Raw genomic sequence first — 17492 nt, 5'->3', positions numbered from 1 at the left:
AGGGGTTTAGATCATTACATAAATGAATGCAATATTCAGGATCACAGTGATCTCCCTATGGACCTCTAATGGGATGCTCGACCTCGAAAACATTTAATATGATCAACACATTTCACTAAATTATCTTTAAGTTTATGAAGAAATTTAGAAATGTGTTTGATCACAGGTTTTCTCAGGAACAATTCTTAGTTTACAATTATCACTTTCAAATGATTATATATTTTTGAAATACAGGCATAAAATGTATAAAGCCATGCACACTTTATGTATTAACTAGATTCCAAGATAGCAATCCCTTCTAACAGACTAGTACTGATGTGATACATTTGTTCATGTCAGAATACGCAACATATATTGCTCAGACTTAATGCAAAGGGGATGAGGAAATGGGAATAAACAGATTCCATACAAGTAAAATTAAAACAACAAATGACAACATTTCTTCAAATAGGGAGGAGGGCACTAGAAGCAGTCAAATAATTTTGGGATTTGGATGATGAATAAAATTTTGAATCTCAGCTCTCATAAAAATTGCAAATATAAAACTTTTAGACAAATTTGGGAGTTGAGATTGAATGCTGTTCCTAGGTCTCTCCACGTGCTGTGGAATTCTATGCTATTACTGAGTACACTGACTGCAGTGTCACAGCGACCAATGTGATATTCTGCAAATGAATCATAACAGCATAGGCCCCAACTCTTTGAATAATATAAAATATCACATCCAACTTCCTTTAAAATAAACCTCTAAATATTGTTAACTGAACCTTTTTTTAACTTAACTCTAAACTAAAGTTGATTGACAGCATTTTTGGGCTCAGATTTTCTGAAAGTCAGACCAGTCTTTACTCCAGTGTGAGTGTGAATTACACACTGAACCTGGCAGAATCCTTATTGTAGCACAGTCTGAAGGAATTGCACAGAAAATTGAAGATTCTGATGGGCAATTCCCTTACGTCTGGAACACTGCAAAAGTGCTGATTTAAAAGAGAGACTTTGGAGAGTTCTGATATAATTAAGGAAATAGTCAGGAAAGAGTAAGCTATTGAACATCTTATCTAACATTGAGTAACTATTCAACTGACCCCATAACTACCTCACACATCAATAATTACACCTCTCCCCAGACACTTAACACTGACCAGATCCTGATTTGACATCCCTTCTCTCTTTGCAAGACCTGACATCACTTCCCCTGCTTCAGACCCACTCCCCCTACCCCTGCCTTGGATCTGGCATCCCCTATTCCCTCGCAGGTCCGCTACTTCCCTTACCTCAGTGTGGACCTGCTGCTCCCTTTCACTGCTCTGGACCTCCTCCTCCTTTACCCTGCTTCAGACTGGACTGCCCTTTCCTCCAACTACCTACAGCATGTGGACTATAACGGTTCAAGAAGGCAGCTCAACACCACTTCTCAAGGAGCAAGTAGGGACCGGCAGTAAATGCGGGTCAACCAGCAACACCCACGTCCTAGAAGTGAACAAAAAGGATCATACATGATACTCCACCTTGCGCACCGACCCAATTAGAATCCTACTTACTCATCATTTTACCTACTAGCATCCCCCAACCCATTCATTGCCTGAACCCCACACATACTTTATATATTTATTGTTTGACAACAGCTGTCGCAATGGCAGCTCTGTGATTCTGGATCTTTTAAATTTCGGAATTCAGCAACTAACTGCTGTGAATAAGGAGGCGTGGTTTGTTTTCCCATGACAAGTCTGCATTATGAGAGAGCTGTCAGAATGGTAGTGCATTTCCACATTTCTGAAGGAGACCTGATTGGAATCTCTTGTCAGAAATCTCTCCTTTCATAAAAAAGAAGGGTCAGTGTGGCAATCTGTAAGAGGATGCTATGTCTTACAAACTACAGCCCATTCTACCTGATATAATTCAGATAGTCAAATGTATTTTATTTCTTGTGATATAAAGTAAACCTCTGACCTTGCAGTACGTCTCAAAACTTTGTGTTCTGATTATACACCTTATGTTTCTCTTCCTACCACGCTATGTACTTTTTTGCCACCTGCTTTTACATTTCTGGCTCAGTCGTCTCTGTATGGCTTCTTATATTTTATATTCCCTCTTTGAAACACTCCAGCATTTTTCACAGTTTGTCATCAGTTCTCAGTAACTCATTCCCTGACTGTATTATAGTGTTAAGCTACATCTGCAGTTCATTAGTTTGCAACCTGAACTTGGCACTGTCAATATTCTCTTTTCCCAGGTTCTTCTGTTTGAAATATGAGCTGTTTAGCCTGAGATTCAGGATCTCGCTCATGAATGCCATCTCTGCTAACTGTACATCTTGTCATTTCTCTTATGCTTCCTTTTCGGCATTGTAAGTTCTATCCTGCTCAGCCGTCAGTCTTTCCAGAGCAGCCGCTTGGTTCTCTAACTGGAAATTTCTATCTTGGGACTTTCTGAATACTTTCTTCTTGAGCAGCCTGAACTTTCTAAATTAATACTCTGTCCTTTTCAGTCAAAAACTCTTTGTGCCTTTCAATATTGGTCTTGGAACATTTTAGTGACTGACTGCAACCTATTTATTCGTCTTTGTAAATGATCTCTCATAATAATGGAATTTACCCAGTCCGCAGGTTTTATAACTCTGCAATCACTTGCTTTTCTCCTATTTTTTTTGGAACTCTCAAGGCTTCCTTTTAGCTCTGAAAACATTTCAAGAAAGTGGACCAGACCCTACCTTTGCTAATTGTTTTAAGCAAATATAATGCAGATATGCTGGTTAAACCACTTAATTTTAAACAGAACACTGTATTTACAAGATTACCAAATGAAACACAAACAAAAGAGAACAGAATACTGAATAACTTAACTTATCCAAAAATCCTACAAATTATCCCAATTTAACGATGCTGTTCCCAATAATTGCAACAATCCCCATAACCACCCCTTGGCACAAAAGGAACTCACAGGAGGGAAGTCAGAGAGAGAGAAGGATCAGCCTGGACATGCTTCTTTAGATCCAGCAGCTTCACAACACTGACTGTTTTCAGTGAATAGCCAGACTGCTAAAACCTAAATCAAACCAGAGAAAAGCTGAGCTAGGATACCTGGACACTCCCCTTTCATTGTTGCAGGTTTTTTTGAACTTGAAAACCTTTTCCCTGAGGCAATATCTGTTAGCTATAATCAAATTGGCCTGACAACTCATCCAAGCTCAGACTTTACAGAAAAATAAAGCCAAATACACCATAACCTTGTTAAAGGAGCATCAGCATCACAGCATTCAACTATCTCATCAAAACAATCTGGAAAAACTTGGACTAGATCATTCTTTCTAGGTGGTTTCCAGTGTTGTTCAGTGATGCCTTTTACAGTTCATGGATTACTGAGATTGACTACCGCCCTTTGCAATTGCTTAACCTCACGAGAGTGGGACCACCTGTTTCAATGACTTAAAATGTAGTTCTGTCTTTTGCATGCTTTTTTCAATTTGCATAATTTCTTGCTATTGAATCTTAATTACACCATTTTCTGTCAGCAGGACATTGTTCAGTTTGAGGGCTTCCTCAGCAGGACATCTTGGAGAATGATTTTCAATCAAATTTCTGGAAGGATCTTGCTGTATAGTCTGAGCAGGATGAGGCTAATCTGTGAGTAAGCATTAGACTTCAATTTCAGATTTATTTTTTACCACCTTCCTGATCTGAACAGTTGTTTCATTCTTGTTTTGCTTTTGGGAATTGTCACTTCCAAACACTCCATGCAACTTTTTTGTTCCTTATGTCTATTGTAGCCTTATATTATTGTGACCTTTATGTGTACAGATGTTTTGGTTTATTTTATTCCTCATTTGCCCTGATGTTCTGGCTCTTGTAACTCCTTTACCATCTTCACCACTCTCTATTCTGTGTTTCTTATTCCAGAGTTTGAGTTTTCCACAAACACTGCAAACCGGGACTATCCTTATTGGAATTGAGAAGAATGAGGGGGGATCTTATAGAAACATATGAAATTATGAAGGGAATAGATAAGATAAAAGCAAGGAGGTTGTCTACATTGGTGGATGAAACTAGAAATCGGGGATATATCTCAAGGTAAGGGGGAAGCAGACTTTGGACTGAGTTGAGGAGGAACTTCTTCCCCCAAAAGGTTGTGAATCTATGGAATTTCCTGCCCAGTCAAACATTTGAGGCCATCTCGTTGAATGTTCTTAAGGCAAAGATAGATATAGGGTTTTGGTGAGTGAGCAGGTAAATGGAGCTGAGTCCATGAAAAGATCAACCATGATATTATTGAATGGCAGAGCAGGCTCAACGGGGCAGATGGCCTACTCTTGTTCCTATTTGTTATGTTCTTACGTTTGAGACATATGCAAGACATTTTGTTTTTAGCATCCAAACTTGTGTGGTCATCCGCAGCTCTGCGATAACTTTCCCTCTGTCTGCTGTGCCTTCTAAATTACCATTTTACTATATCAATCTTACTGCCTATCACTAATGTCACTGAAGGCCACATTCTTGTTTAATCATCATCTTCATCCATTCACTCGCAACTTCATGTGTGCTGTCAGTGTTAGCAGCCTGCGATATTATGAGCTTGCCCTGTCCAATCCAAATCTCTTTTTGCAATATAGTGCACATGAAGGGAAAAAAAAACATAAATTAAGGACCAAGATTTGAAGGTTATAGGTAAGAAAAAGCACTTACTGTATATATTCAGTGTCACTACCATAACAATCAAGAATCACAAGGCTTGGTTATAGTAGTGAAGTCAAGGAACTTTATATTAATTTATACCAAGGCTGCAGCATCAGCAATGCTGCAATGCAGTGTAAGGCACCAAAAGTATGATGTAGAATATTTCCAAGTCAGAGTCTGACAGAAGGTGACAGAAGGTAAATGTGTTCCCATTTTATCACAGTGGGAACATGAGGACATAGGTACCTTATCCATTTTGTCTGTGAAACAATGGAAAAGCTCAGTCTGGTTGGGAGATATCCATTTTGTCATGGTCTGAGCAAAAGCAATGTGAGGAAATTTCCAAGAGGCAGTACAGTGATGCAGATAGCTACTTAACAGAATTTAAAAGTCAAGATAAATAAAATGTGGAAACAATGCTCTAGTTAAAAATTGGAACTTTTTTTCGAAAGTGAAATACGGCATTGCTATTGTATTGTAGAATATTGTTAATATTCGAAAGTGGAGGAAAAGTAGTTTTTATTTTTCAGTTCTAGGAAGGTGATTTGCTTCTCTTAAATGTAATTTTGCACCATGTGTTCAAACATAATTTTCAAACAAACTGTGTAACTTAAATTAATAAGATAAATCATCTAGGGAGATAACCAATAAAAGTTTTACAAAGCTTAACTTCTATAGCATACAGAAAGATAAACTAAGTACCATAATCAGGTTTTAGTTGCGAAGAGCACTTTGTTACTAGCAGAAGGGCAGTTTACTTTGTAACCATCCAAGATTTCAGAAAAAGTCTTAAAACTATATTAACAGTTTAAGTGGACAAGGTTCTTCTGAAAGTTCAATCAGGAAATGTCAGTGAAGTAATGATTTAGAGATGCCGATGTTGGACTGGGGTGTACAAAGTTAGAAATCACACAACACCAGGTTATAGTCCAACAGGTGTACATCAAGGAGAGACAGTAATAGAAGGACTCACATTTAGTGAATGAAAAAAAAATCTAGTGAATTATGAAAAGGAAATGTTTGTAACTTCAATAGTTAAGTAAATTATAGAGTTAAAATATGTATGATACTTCACTGGTATTGAGTATCTGTCAAGGATATTGCTGGGAAAAGAACTTTAATTTTTTTATTTAGTGTTTACGTCAAGATCCTTCTAAATTGCCATATACGTGATTTCATTGTTCTTTTCTTTTTTGTAATCAACATTTTTTCTTTTATTAAAAGGAGATTGGTAGCTATGTGTAAATATGTTCAGTGTCTGACAACCATAGAAACCAGAGCTTAAAAATGTGTTGCTGGAAAAGCGCAGCAGGTCAGGCAGCATCAAAGGAAGAGGAGAAGAGGGGAAATGAGAAAGCTGGAGAAATCTGCATTCATCCCTTGTGGTTGGAGGGTTCCTAGGGGAAAGATGAGGCGCTCTTCCTCCTGGCATCGTGTTACCATGGTCTGGCGATGGAGGAGGCCAAGGACCTACATGTCCTTGGCGGAATGGGAGGGGGAGTTAAAGTGTTCAGCCACAGGGCGGTTGAGTTGGTTGGTGCGGGTGTCCCAGAGGTGCTCTCTGAAACGTTCTGCAAGTAGGCGGCCTGTCTCCCCAATGTATAGGAGGCCACATTGGGTGCAGCGGATGCAGTAAATGATGTGTGTGAGGTGGAGGTGAATTTGTGACGGATATGGAAGGATCCCTTGGGGCCTTGGAGGGAAGTGAGATGGGAGGTGTGGGCGCAAGTTTTGCATTTCTTGCCGTTGCAGGGGAAGGTGCCGGGAGTGGAGGTTGGGTTGGTGGGGGTGTGTGGATCTGACGAGGGAGTCGCGGAGGGAGTGGTCTTTCCAGAACGCTGATAGGGGTGGGGACGGAAATATATCCTTGGTGGTGGGGTCTGTTTGGAGGTGGCGGAAATGACGAAGGAAACCATAGAAACCAAACTGCAAAAATAAAACTCATGATCTATCAGTAAGATTATAAGACCATAAGGTGTGGGACAAGAGCTAGGCCATTCAGCCCATCAAATCTGCTCCACTATTTGATCATGGCTGATGTGTTGCAACCATATTCTCCTGTCTGCGCCCCATAACCCTTGCTCTCCTTATTAATCACAGCAGATTTCACTCTGAGATCTGAATATTAATCTCAGCTGCGATCATAATACTAATAGATTTTAAAAGCTTGAATAGTATTTACAACAAAGGTTTAATACAGCAGTTAAATACTGCAAGTTGAGAAACCTAAAAACTAGAAGGTTACAAACAGCTTTATGTTATTACCAATAAATAACAACATTTAGAAAAAATGCAGGACAAATAATATGACTGCAGTGAACTAACATCAGTGATGGGCAAAACACAACACATGATTAAATGCTTTGGAGAAAAAAAAATACGTTCTTGGGATACAGATTTCATTCAAAATGAACAAGCAAATAAATTGTATTCAATAGGACCTGCAGTCATTGATGTTATAAATTACTGAAATATAAAAGAAGGCACTGACACTTAAAAAAAAGCTCTAACAACTTTTGATAATTACTTCATTCTGAGCGCACAAATAAAACTTGTATAAAAGCATGATTCAACAGAAGAAAGGTACCAGAGACTTTCCTGGGGAAATTGATGATCAAACCAACTCCAATTTGACAAAACCTGCTTCTGGTTTTGTCATCAGAACATATCTATTAAGATAAATAGATATCTCATTAATTTTAAACTCAATACAGAGGAATTGTCATTGTCGTACCAGATCAACTATCATGGCTGAAATAACAATCAAGAATCATAAGTTGGCACGTTGGCTTGGTGGTTAGTGCTGTTGCCTCACAGCGCCAGGATCCCAGGTTTGATTCCAGCCTTGGGCAACTGTCAGTGTGGAGTTTGTACATTCTCCCCATGTCTGTGTGGGTTTCCTCTGGGTACTTCGGTTTCCTCCCACATTCCAAAGATGTGCAGGTCAGGTGAAGTGGCTATGTTAAATTGTCCATAGTTGTTAGGTGCATTAGTCAGAGGGGGGTGGGTTAGTCTTCGGAGGGTTGGTGTGGACTTGTTGGGCTGAAGGGCCTGTTTCCACTCAGTAGGGAATCTAATCTAATCACAAGGCTTGGTTACATGGTGAAGTGGACTTTTGAGCCTATATACATATTTTGACATCAACATCCTTGAGCTTAAAAATGTGTTGCTGGAAAAGTGCAGCAGGTCAGGCAGCATCAAAGGAGAAGGAGAATCGACGTTTCGGGCATAAGTCTTTCTGCAGGAATCTTCCTGAAGAAGGGTTTATGCCTGAAATGTCAATTCTCTTTCTCCTTTGATGCTGCCTGACCTGCTGCGCTTTTCCAGCAACACATTTTTAAGCTCTGATCTCCAGCATCTGCAGTCCTCACTTTCTCCTAATCAACATCCTTGAGGTAGCTAAAGGAGTTCAACTAGTTCTGAAGGAGCAACTGGTCCAGCAACAAATTATTGTTAATCAGCTAGCAAAAGTACATTTGGCAGAAGATTTCATTGCACTTCCTAGACTTATGGACGAACTCAAAAAGAAAACAAGAATCAGTGCGTTTAAGTATGTTGGCATAAGATAATTGTTTCTAACTAACAATAGATAAGAAGTCTGCAAGTTTACAAGAGTTTTGGAAATTGTTTCCATTTCTTTCATTACTGAAGGTGATTGATATGATGAAAATTAACAATGTTTGACAGAATAAGCAAATGTTGAGAACAAGAAAGAACAGTACAACCCACTTGAGGTCATTTAGATAAACCAAATAAGGTTTTGAAACAGCAAAATAATTTCATGAAGTAATTGATGCATCAGATCTAACTTCATTGTCAAATGATGAGCAAACACAAGTTCAAAAACAACATACAATCCTTTGCCTTCCAAAGAAGAACTATCAGAAGCACAGAGAGAGATAATTGTAAGTAAACGGCAATTCTCTGATACTGCGACTAAAACTATAAAAATAACAAGTTCACCAGGAAGACATCCACAGAGGATAAATGAAAATGTTCAAACTACTCAACAAGGTAAAGTGACGAGTTCACAAATTTCATGACAGATATATCGGCAGATTAACAGTGAAGCTTTGCTTGAACAAAATGGAAATGAGCTGTAGGCAAATCTATAGAATACTAACACAGATTCAGGTTTCACGCTCAGAGATGCATCTCGATCCAGTCAAAGAACTGGAGGTGTGACCCTCAGCACTACTGATGCTTGATGTCCCACATGGAGGTGTATGGAGCAAGTGTTGAGCTGAACCTGCGAAGAACTTGTTCTGGCTTCCATGTGTTTTTCTGACAGTTAGCATGCATGGTGTGTTTGGTAAGATCATACCACATAGCTGTTAACAAGACCATTTCACAGGGTAGTGATAAGTGTCATTGAGAACTTGCTACTGCCTAGTGATAATCTTACCACATCACTTGAGAAAAGCTTACAAGATATGACAAGACTAATGTGCATTGAGATGGGGCCCAATTCTCCCATTCATACCACTAAACCCCAAATCACTCAGGGTCTGGTAAGATTCCTTTCGCTCAGTTAAATTGGAGAAAAAGCATTGATTTGTCTCTTCTCATCTTGAGAAAAGTATTTGAAAAATGAATTTAAAGTTCTTAGCTTAAATGGTGAAATGCATTTAATTTCAAATAAATTAATGAAGTGCCAAATATTGACCTAACTCAGGATTATTAGAATAATTGGACAACTATACAGTCTGAAACAAACAGATCTCCTGGATATTGTTACCTATGATCATTTTTGCCACATTTCCTGATAGATCAAACAGTTTATCCGTTGATGTACTGTGCCACGGGCAAGGTCATGGGTTAAGTATTTGGTCTGAATCTGCTGATCTCAAACAACAAGAATGGAAATCTACAACCGTGTTCTCTCACTTAGAGATGGAAGGAGAAATAAATCTCAATTAAACAGTGTTTTCATCTCCAATTAACATCCAGCAAAATCCATTTGGGAACATAGGAATACAAATATCAGTAAACAACAGAGTTACAGTTACAGGGGGCATAGGACCCCCAGATTAAAATAGACATTTACTGTTGAGGCTCATGGGTAACCTATGACCAACTGGTTGAGATACATAGCATTCTTAATACCTTACCCCCAAAATTAATAAATGTTTTCAGAGAGAAGGAGGAAGAAACAATGAAAAATACTTGTCAAAAAGAAAAGAAAATCAATATTTTATTTCTGCCTGTTAAATTGGATGATTGTTCCAGTATTTTCCCTTTAAAATTATGTTGATAAATAAAAGCAATTACGTATTCAAACTCTACAGATGATGTATAGGGTATTGGATGGTTGGCATGCCTTGCACAGCAGTACTTCAATCAAATGGTCCTGATGACATTATAAATCTTAAGAGCAGAGGCTGAGTGCTTTATGAATGATTGTGAATTGACAAGAACAAATTGCTCTCTTATAAAGTTGGGCTCATTCTTGTGCAATCTATTCTAAATAACATTTATCTCCTTATATTTTGTTTGGAAAAAGTAGGAAATGTGATTTAAGAAGTGGAAACCTATATTTGATCCTCTATAGCTAAAAATTATGCATTTTAATACATATATAAACAATGCTTTTGGTAGATTATGCATAGGTGCAGGAAGAAATTTAAGTGTGTAATGTTGCATCATGCAGAGATATATCAATTCCCTTGGGCCACAGGCTGCTACTTACACACCATGTGCAGATTCACTGACAAACACTAAGTAAGCCAAGTATATAGTTCTGCCTCTCCCTCAGAAGTTCTAGCAGTGTGTTAGAAGTGGTGCTAGAATTTCTCCCCAAACAGAGCGGTAAATGAAAATCTGCAGTGAAGTATAATATGATTATTTGCTTTAAATATTGAACATTAAAATATCCTACTTGTCAAAAATGAGCTTTTAAAAAAGTAATGAATTTAATTTCAGAACAGTTTTAAGAATTGTAATTTTGAACATTTTATTTATTAACAGCACTAACTTTCATTTTTGATTTTGTGTTTCTTGATGATCACAGAGATAGGGACTTGCAATGTAGGGCAATGGCTAACGGCATTAATAAACAAAAGATACAGCTGGAGACTTTCATCTCTGTTTTAAGATTCAAAGTTCTCCGAAACCTATCATGGGACTTTCAGTAATGACTATGCATTATTGATGAACTACAGAAGCATAAGACATAGGTGTAACTTTAGCCACTAAAGCATTGGGATGTACCATATGTGTGGTTAATTTTAAAACTGAAAACTTTTAATAGTGTACAATTTTTGGTCCTCTTGCCTGAGGAATGATACCATTGCCATAAAAGGAGTATGGTAGAGGTTCACCAGACTAATTCCTGAATGGTGGGACTGTCCAATGAAAAGAGAGTGGGCTTGCATTGTCTAGAGTTTAGAAGAATGAGAGGTGATCTCTTAGATCTTTGCAAAATTCTTAAGGGAATAATAGATGCCCAAGATAACTTCATACACCATTAAATTCTTTTAGTACCCTTCACATCCTCAAATTTACCCAAAACAAACTGCAGCCAATTAAGTGATTCAGTCATTGAGTGTAGTTAAGACAAAGATAGATAGATTCTTGATTAGTAAGGGGATCAAGAGCTATGGCAAGGCGGCAAGAGATTGGGATTGAGAAACATATAAATCATGATCGAATGGTGGAGCAAGTTTTATGATACTAATTTAGTTCTTATATCTCATGGTTGTAAATATTTGTCAATTTTTATAAATGTTATCTCAACAACATGCAAAATGCAGACAGTAAGTTTCAACAAACAGCAATGGTACACTTAATTAGGTCATCTGCTTTCCCAATGTGCAGTGGAAGATTGAGGTGGTTCCGAAATTCTATGATTTTACTACTGACTCCATTCCCTTGCACTGGCAGTGATCTTAAGATTAAGCTTGTCTGTCCGAAATTCTTGAGACACATGTCATCCCAAGATGAACGTTTGTCCTCCTGTTTGTGCAATCATTAGGATGGTCCATTTCCAGACTCTTTCCCCTTCCCCATCACTATTATTTTCTCAAACACTATAATCTTCTGAGATATCTGTGCTCCACTAACTCTGGTTTCATGTACATACCAAATTATGCTTGCTCCAGCATTAGTGACTAAACCTTCAGCCACCTCGGCTGTAAGCTCCAGAATTCCCTCTGTAAAACTCTCCATCTTCCAATTGTTTCCCTTTTATAAGGCTACTTCTTAAAACTGACCTTTTTGATCTAGCTTTGACAATAGTTGACCTAATTCCTTCTTGTGTTCCTCATGTCATAAATGGTTATGTGAAGCAGCTTGGCATGTTTCAATACATTAAAAATGCTCTATAACTTATTGTTGACTCTGTCACCAAATAACCCCTGACCTTTCCTTTTAAAAATGTGAAGGAAAGCTTTACATGCACCCAATACTATAACCACAGGACAATATTCCCTTAATGATTCATCAATATCATCCTTCAGGATGTGGTCAAATCCCTGTAATATTACAGAACAATAATTTTGCTTCAAACTGATTCACCTCCTCTACAAAATTTTGAGTCACTACAAGGAATACAAGTATAAATTCATTTTTTCCCCCATTTGTGCTCTAAATACTGTAGATTTGTTTCTTGACTACTTTTGAATTAGTTAATTCACTTCTCTCACACATAATGCAGGAATTTATGAATTTACTTGGTCTTCTTTTGACAGTGGTTTACTGGATAACTTGATCCTTTACTTGGGTCCATTAGTACAGAAAAACACCAAGCACTTTTTGGTAATGTGTATCTGGGCTAGTTGACAATCCTGCACTAAAATTTAACATAAGTAATTTGGCATTTTGCAGCATTTGTGAAACATTACTTCATTCAAATGTGGATACATCGGAATCACGAAGAATTACATTTATTCACAGGTACAAAAGTCATTTCACCCAGTGAATGTATTGGAGCACTAGAATCAATCCCTGATGGAAAAGATGTTGAGATTAATTGTAGCAAACTGTGGAAATGGCTGAAATGTGGAGCACACATAGGGGAAACACAAACTGAGTGCTTAAAATAAGTGGCAAGTACAAAACCATTCCTGTTTGGTTTTTGCAAGGGCTTTATTTCACCAGGTGGGAGTTTCCAATTGAGGGAGTAGATGTAAATGCTCTTGAAGGATTGATGAAGACTGTATGAGATGTAATTTTTTTTAAATGACCACCTTTGAATTTTAATTTTATTATTTAACAAATTTTATAATTAACTTGTTTAGGGATGTTATTACATTCCTCTGGAGCTAGAGGGACTTGAACCCAGGCTTCCCAGTCTAGGAGTAGGGATACTACGACTGTATCACAAGAGACCCCTACACTCATCCTTGATTTCCCACCCCTTTTTTTAATTTGGGGGTAGAGGGGTCTAATGGTTGGTACTGCAGGGAAGTTGTTGTGGAGTGCAGCTGTTGGCATCAATAGTAAGAGGGTCCACTCACTATCTCCCATGAATTGGAAACAGCTGCATTCCAAAACAACCTCCCTGCAGTACCAACCAACAGACCCCTCTACCCCAAACCCCTGCAAAACTCATGCTTCTTGATTACCTTTTCTCAGGAGAGTTAGGAAATGACTTGATTTGAGCTACCCTCCTTGGGAGTCAGGATCTGGTGTTCAGTATCAAACCTTATACTTTTCATGGTCTGCAATGTTCTGATAATAACTGAACAAATTCAGTGAGCTATCAGGAGAATACAGCAAATGTTTGGAACACTGCCCAACGCCAAAGGAGTAAAAATGCATATAAAAAAGAAACAAACCTGCTTTCACTACCTCATCTCTGAATTCTTTATACATCATGCCCCCTGTAATATCAAAACCAAGGATAATCCTTTGTATTAACCTTTATACAATTAACTATAGATGTGATTGCTTATATCTCCAAATGAATCGCAGGACATTGAGCCTCTGCATTGCTGATGCTTTAGTCCATTTAGGTTCGTGGGTAATGGACTCCACAAAATTCTGATAATGAGAGAATTTGGCAATGCAAGTGTCATTACCCAGAAAACATAAGGAAAGTTTACTGTGTTGCAATGGGATTCTGCATTTCACAGAGGTGGTATATTAAACTGCCATGCACTGCACTAGAACAACTTTCATATTAATACTAATTAAATGACCTATGTGCAGACTTTCATCTAAATTCTCAGTAAATCAATAAATAAGCTTACAGTGCATAATTTTATCTGTGTTCACTGTGACCTAACAAAATCCAATAAATAATCCATCAAGGACAAGTTGCTTCATTTTTGGCACTCCCCTGTCCCTGCAACCTCCTTCTACAGTTACCTTCCTTTAATCCCTTAGGGTTACAATGATCATCAAAGATGAAGTGTTCAGATCATCGCTTTCCAAAATAAAATTGAACATCACCTCAACAAGGCAAAAGAGAAATAAATTCAATTTAAGTATAAAATTGCTTGAAGATTTACTGAATTGAAAAAAAAACAATTTTCATTTTTGCTGAATTGAGAATTTTAATGGGGAACCAGTTCTATAGCTAATGCAATACTGGTTCTTCCTGATTTTCCAACCATGCCCTAATGGTGCTGGTGACCTGGATGATTGCAGCTAAGATATTTATATCGATATTTCAGGCAAAAGCCCTTCATCAGGAAGCTGAAACATCGATTTTCCTGCTCCTCGGATGCTGCCCGTGATGGTTGCATCCTTGCACAACCCCGGGTTACAGAAAAATCAAGCTTTAGAAACAATACTTAAAGTGTTGGTGATATAATCACGCTACAGCCAACACATGTTTTAAAAGTTTTCACTTCAGAAGGAGTGTCCTCAATTCATCAATCACGTTACGGTGAATTTGCATTGATGAAACACACATTATAGCAGTATGACCTGTACAGGACCTTCAATGATCTCAGGGTGTCCCCAAGTTCTTTAAAGCTCATGAGGTACTTTTGAAATATAATCATTGGTGTAATGCAGGAAACAAAGCTGCCAAATTGCATGAAGCTAAGTGTGATAATGACCTCAGAGTCATAGAGATATACAGCATGGAAACAGACCCTTCGGTCCAACCCGTCCATGCCGACCAGATATCCCAACCCAATCTAGTCCCACCTGCCAGGACCCGGCCCATAGCCCTCCAAACCCTTCCTATTCATATACCCATCCAAATGCCTCTTAAATGTTGTAATTGTACCAGCCTCCACCACTTCCTCTGGCAGTTCATTCCATACCCGTACCACCCTCTGTGTGAAAAGGTTGCCCCTTAGGTCTCTTTTATATCTATCCCCTCTCACCCTAAACCTATGCCCTCTAGTTCTGGACTCCCTGACCCCAGGGAAAAGACTTTGCCTATTTACCTATCCATGCCCCTCATAATTTTGTAACCCTCTATAAGGTCACCCTTCAGTCTCCGACGCTCCAGGGAAAACATCCCCAGCCTGTTCAGCCTCTCCCTATAGCTCAAATCCTCCAACCCTGGCAACATCCTTGTAAATCTTTTCTGAATCTTTTCAAGTTTCGCAACATCTTTCCAATAGGAAGGAGACCAGAATTGCATGCAATATTCCAACAGTGGCCTAACCAATTTCCTGTATAGCCGCAACATGACCTTCTAACTCCTGTACTCAATACTCTGACCAATAAAGGAAAGCATACCAAATGCCTTCTTCACTATTTTATCTACGTGCGACTCCACTTTCAAGGAGCCATGAACCTGCACTCCAAGGTCTCTTTCTTCAACAACACTCCCTAAGACCTGACCATTAAGTGTATAAGTCCTGCTAAGATTTGCTTTCCCAAAATGCAGCACCTTGCATTTATCTGAATTCAACTCCATCTGCCACTTCTCAGCCCATTGGCCCATCTGGTCAAGATCCTGATGTAATCTGAGGTAGCCCTCTTCGCTGTCCACTACACCTCCAATTTCGGTGTCATCTGCAAACTTACTAAATGTACCTCTTATGCTCTCATCCAAATCATTTATGTAAATGACAAAAAGTAGAGGACCCAGCACCGATCTTTGTGGTACTCCACTGGTCACAGACCTCCAGTGTGAAAAACAACCCTCCACCACCACCCTCTGTCTTCTACCTTTGAGTCAGTTCTATATCCAAATGGCTAGTTCTCCTTGTATTCCGTGAGATCTAACCTTGCTAATCATGGGGAACCTTGTCGAACGCCTTACTGAAGTCCATATAGATCACATCTACCGCTCTGCCCTCATCAATCCACTTTGTTACTTCTTCAAAAAACTCAATTAAGTTTGTGAGACATGATTTCCCATGCACAAAGCCATGTTGACTATCCCTATTCAGTCCTTGCCTTTCCAAATTCATGTATGTCCTGTCCCTCAGGATTCCTTCCAACAACTTGCCCACCACCGAAGTCAGGTTCACTGGTCTATAGTTTGCTGGCTTGTCCTTACCACCCTTCTTAAACAGTGGCACCACATTTGCCAACCTCCAGTCTTCCGGCACCTCACCTGTGACTATCAATGATACAAATATCTCAGCAAGAGTTCCACCAATCACTTCTCTAGCTGCTCACAGAGTTCTCGGGTACACCCGATCAGATCCTGGGGATTTATCCACCTTTACCTATTTCAAAACATCCAGCACTTCCTCCTCTGTAATGTGGACATTTTGCAACATGTCACCATCTATTTCCTTACAGTCTATATCTTCCATATCCTTTTCTACAGTAAATACTGATCCAAAATACTCATTTAGTATCTCTCCCATTTTCTGCAGCTCCACATAAAGGCCACCTTGCTGAACTTTGAGGAGACCTATTCTCTCCCTAGTTACCCTTTTGTCCTTAATGTATTTGTAAAAACCCTTTGGAGTCTCCTTAATTCTATTTGCAAAAACTATCTCATGTCCTTTTTTGCCCTCCTGATTTTCCTCTTAAGTGTACTCCTACTGCCTTTATACTCTTCTAAGGATTCACTCGATCTATCCTGTCTATACCTGACATATGCTTCCTTCTTTTTCTTAACCAAACCCTCAATTTCTTTAGTCACCCAGCATTCCGTATACCTACCAGCCTTTGCTTTCACCCTGACAGGAATATACTTTCTCTGGATTCTTGTTATCTCATTTCTGAAGGCTTCCCATTTTCCAGCCGTCCCTTTACCTGTGCACAGCTTCCCCCAATCAGCTTTTGAAAGTTCTTGTCTAATACCATCAAAATTGGCCTTTCTCCAATTTAGATTCTCCAATTCAACTTTTAGATCTGCTCTATCCTTTTCCATCACTATTTTAAATCTAATAGAATTATGGTCGCTGGCCTCAAAGTGCTCCCACACTGACACCAGTCATCTGCCCTGCCTTATTTCCCAAAAGTAGGTCATGTTTTCCACCTCCTCTAGTAGGTACATCCACATATTGAATCAGAAAATTGTCTTGTACGCACTTAACAAATTCCTCTCCATCTAAACCATTAACACTATGGCAGTCCCAGTCTATGTTTGGAAAGTTAAAATCCCCTACCATAACTACCCTATTATTCTTACAGATAGCCTGAGATCTCCTTACAAGTTTGTTTCTCAATTTCCCTCTGACTATTAGGGGGTCTATAATACAATCCCAATAAGGTGATCATCCCTTTCTTATTTCTCAGTTCAACCAAAATAACTTCCCTGGATGTATTTCCGGGAATATCCTCCCTCAGCACAGCTGTAATGCTATCCCTTATCAAAAATGCCACTCCCCCTCCTCTCTTGCCCCCCTTTCTATCCTTCCTGTAGCATTTGTACCCTGGAACATTAAGCTGCCAGTCCTGCCCATCCCCGAGCCACATTTCTGTAATTGCTATGAGATCCCAGTCCCATGTTCC

Source organism: Chiloscyllium plagiosum, chromosome 15 (assembly GCF_004010195.1).
Source record: "Chiloscyllium plagiosum isolate BGI_BamShark_2017 chromosome 15, ASM401019v2, whole genome shotgun sequence".
In the NCBI taxonomy this organism is placed as follows: domain Eukaryota; kingdom Metazoa; phylum Chordata; class Chondrichthyes; order Orectolobiformes; family Hemiscylliidae; genus Chiloscyllium; species Chiloscyllium plagiosum.
The sequence above is the reverse complement of the archived record's forward strand: the minus strand, read 5'-3'. Positions refer to the sequence as shown.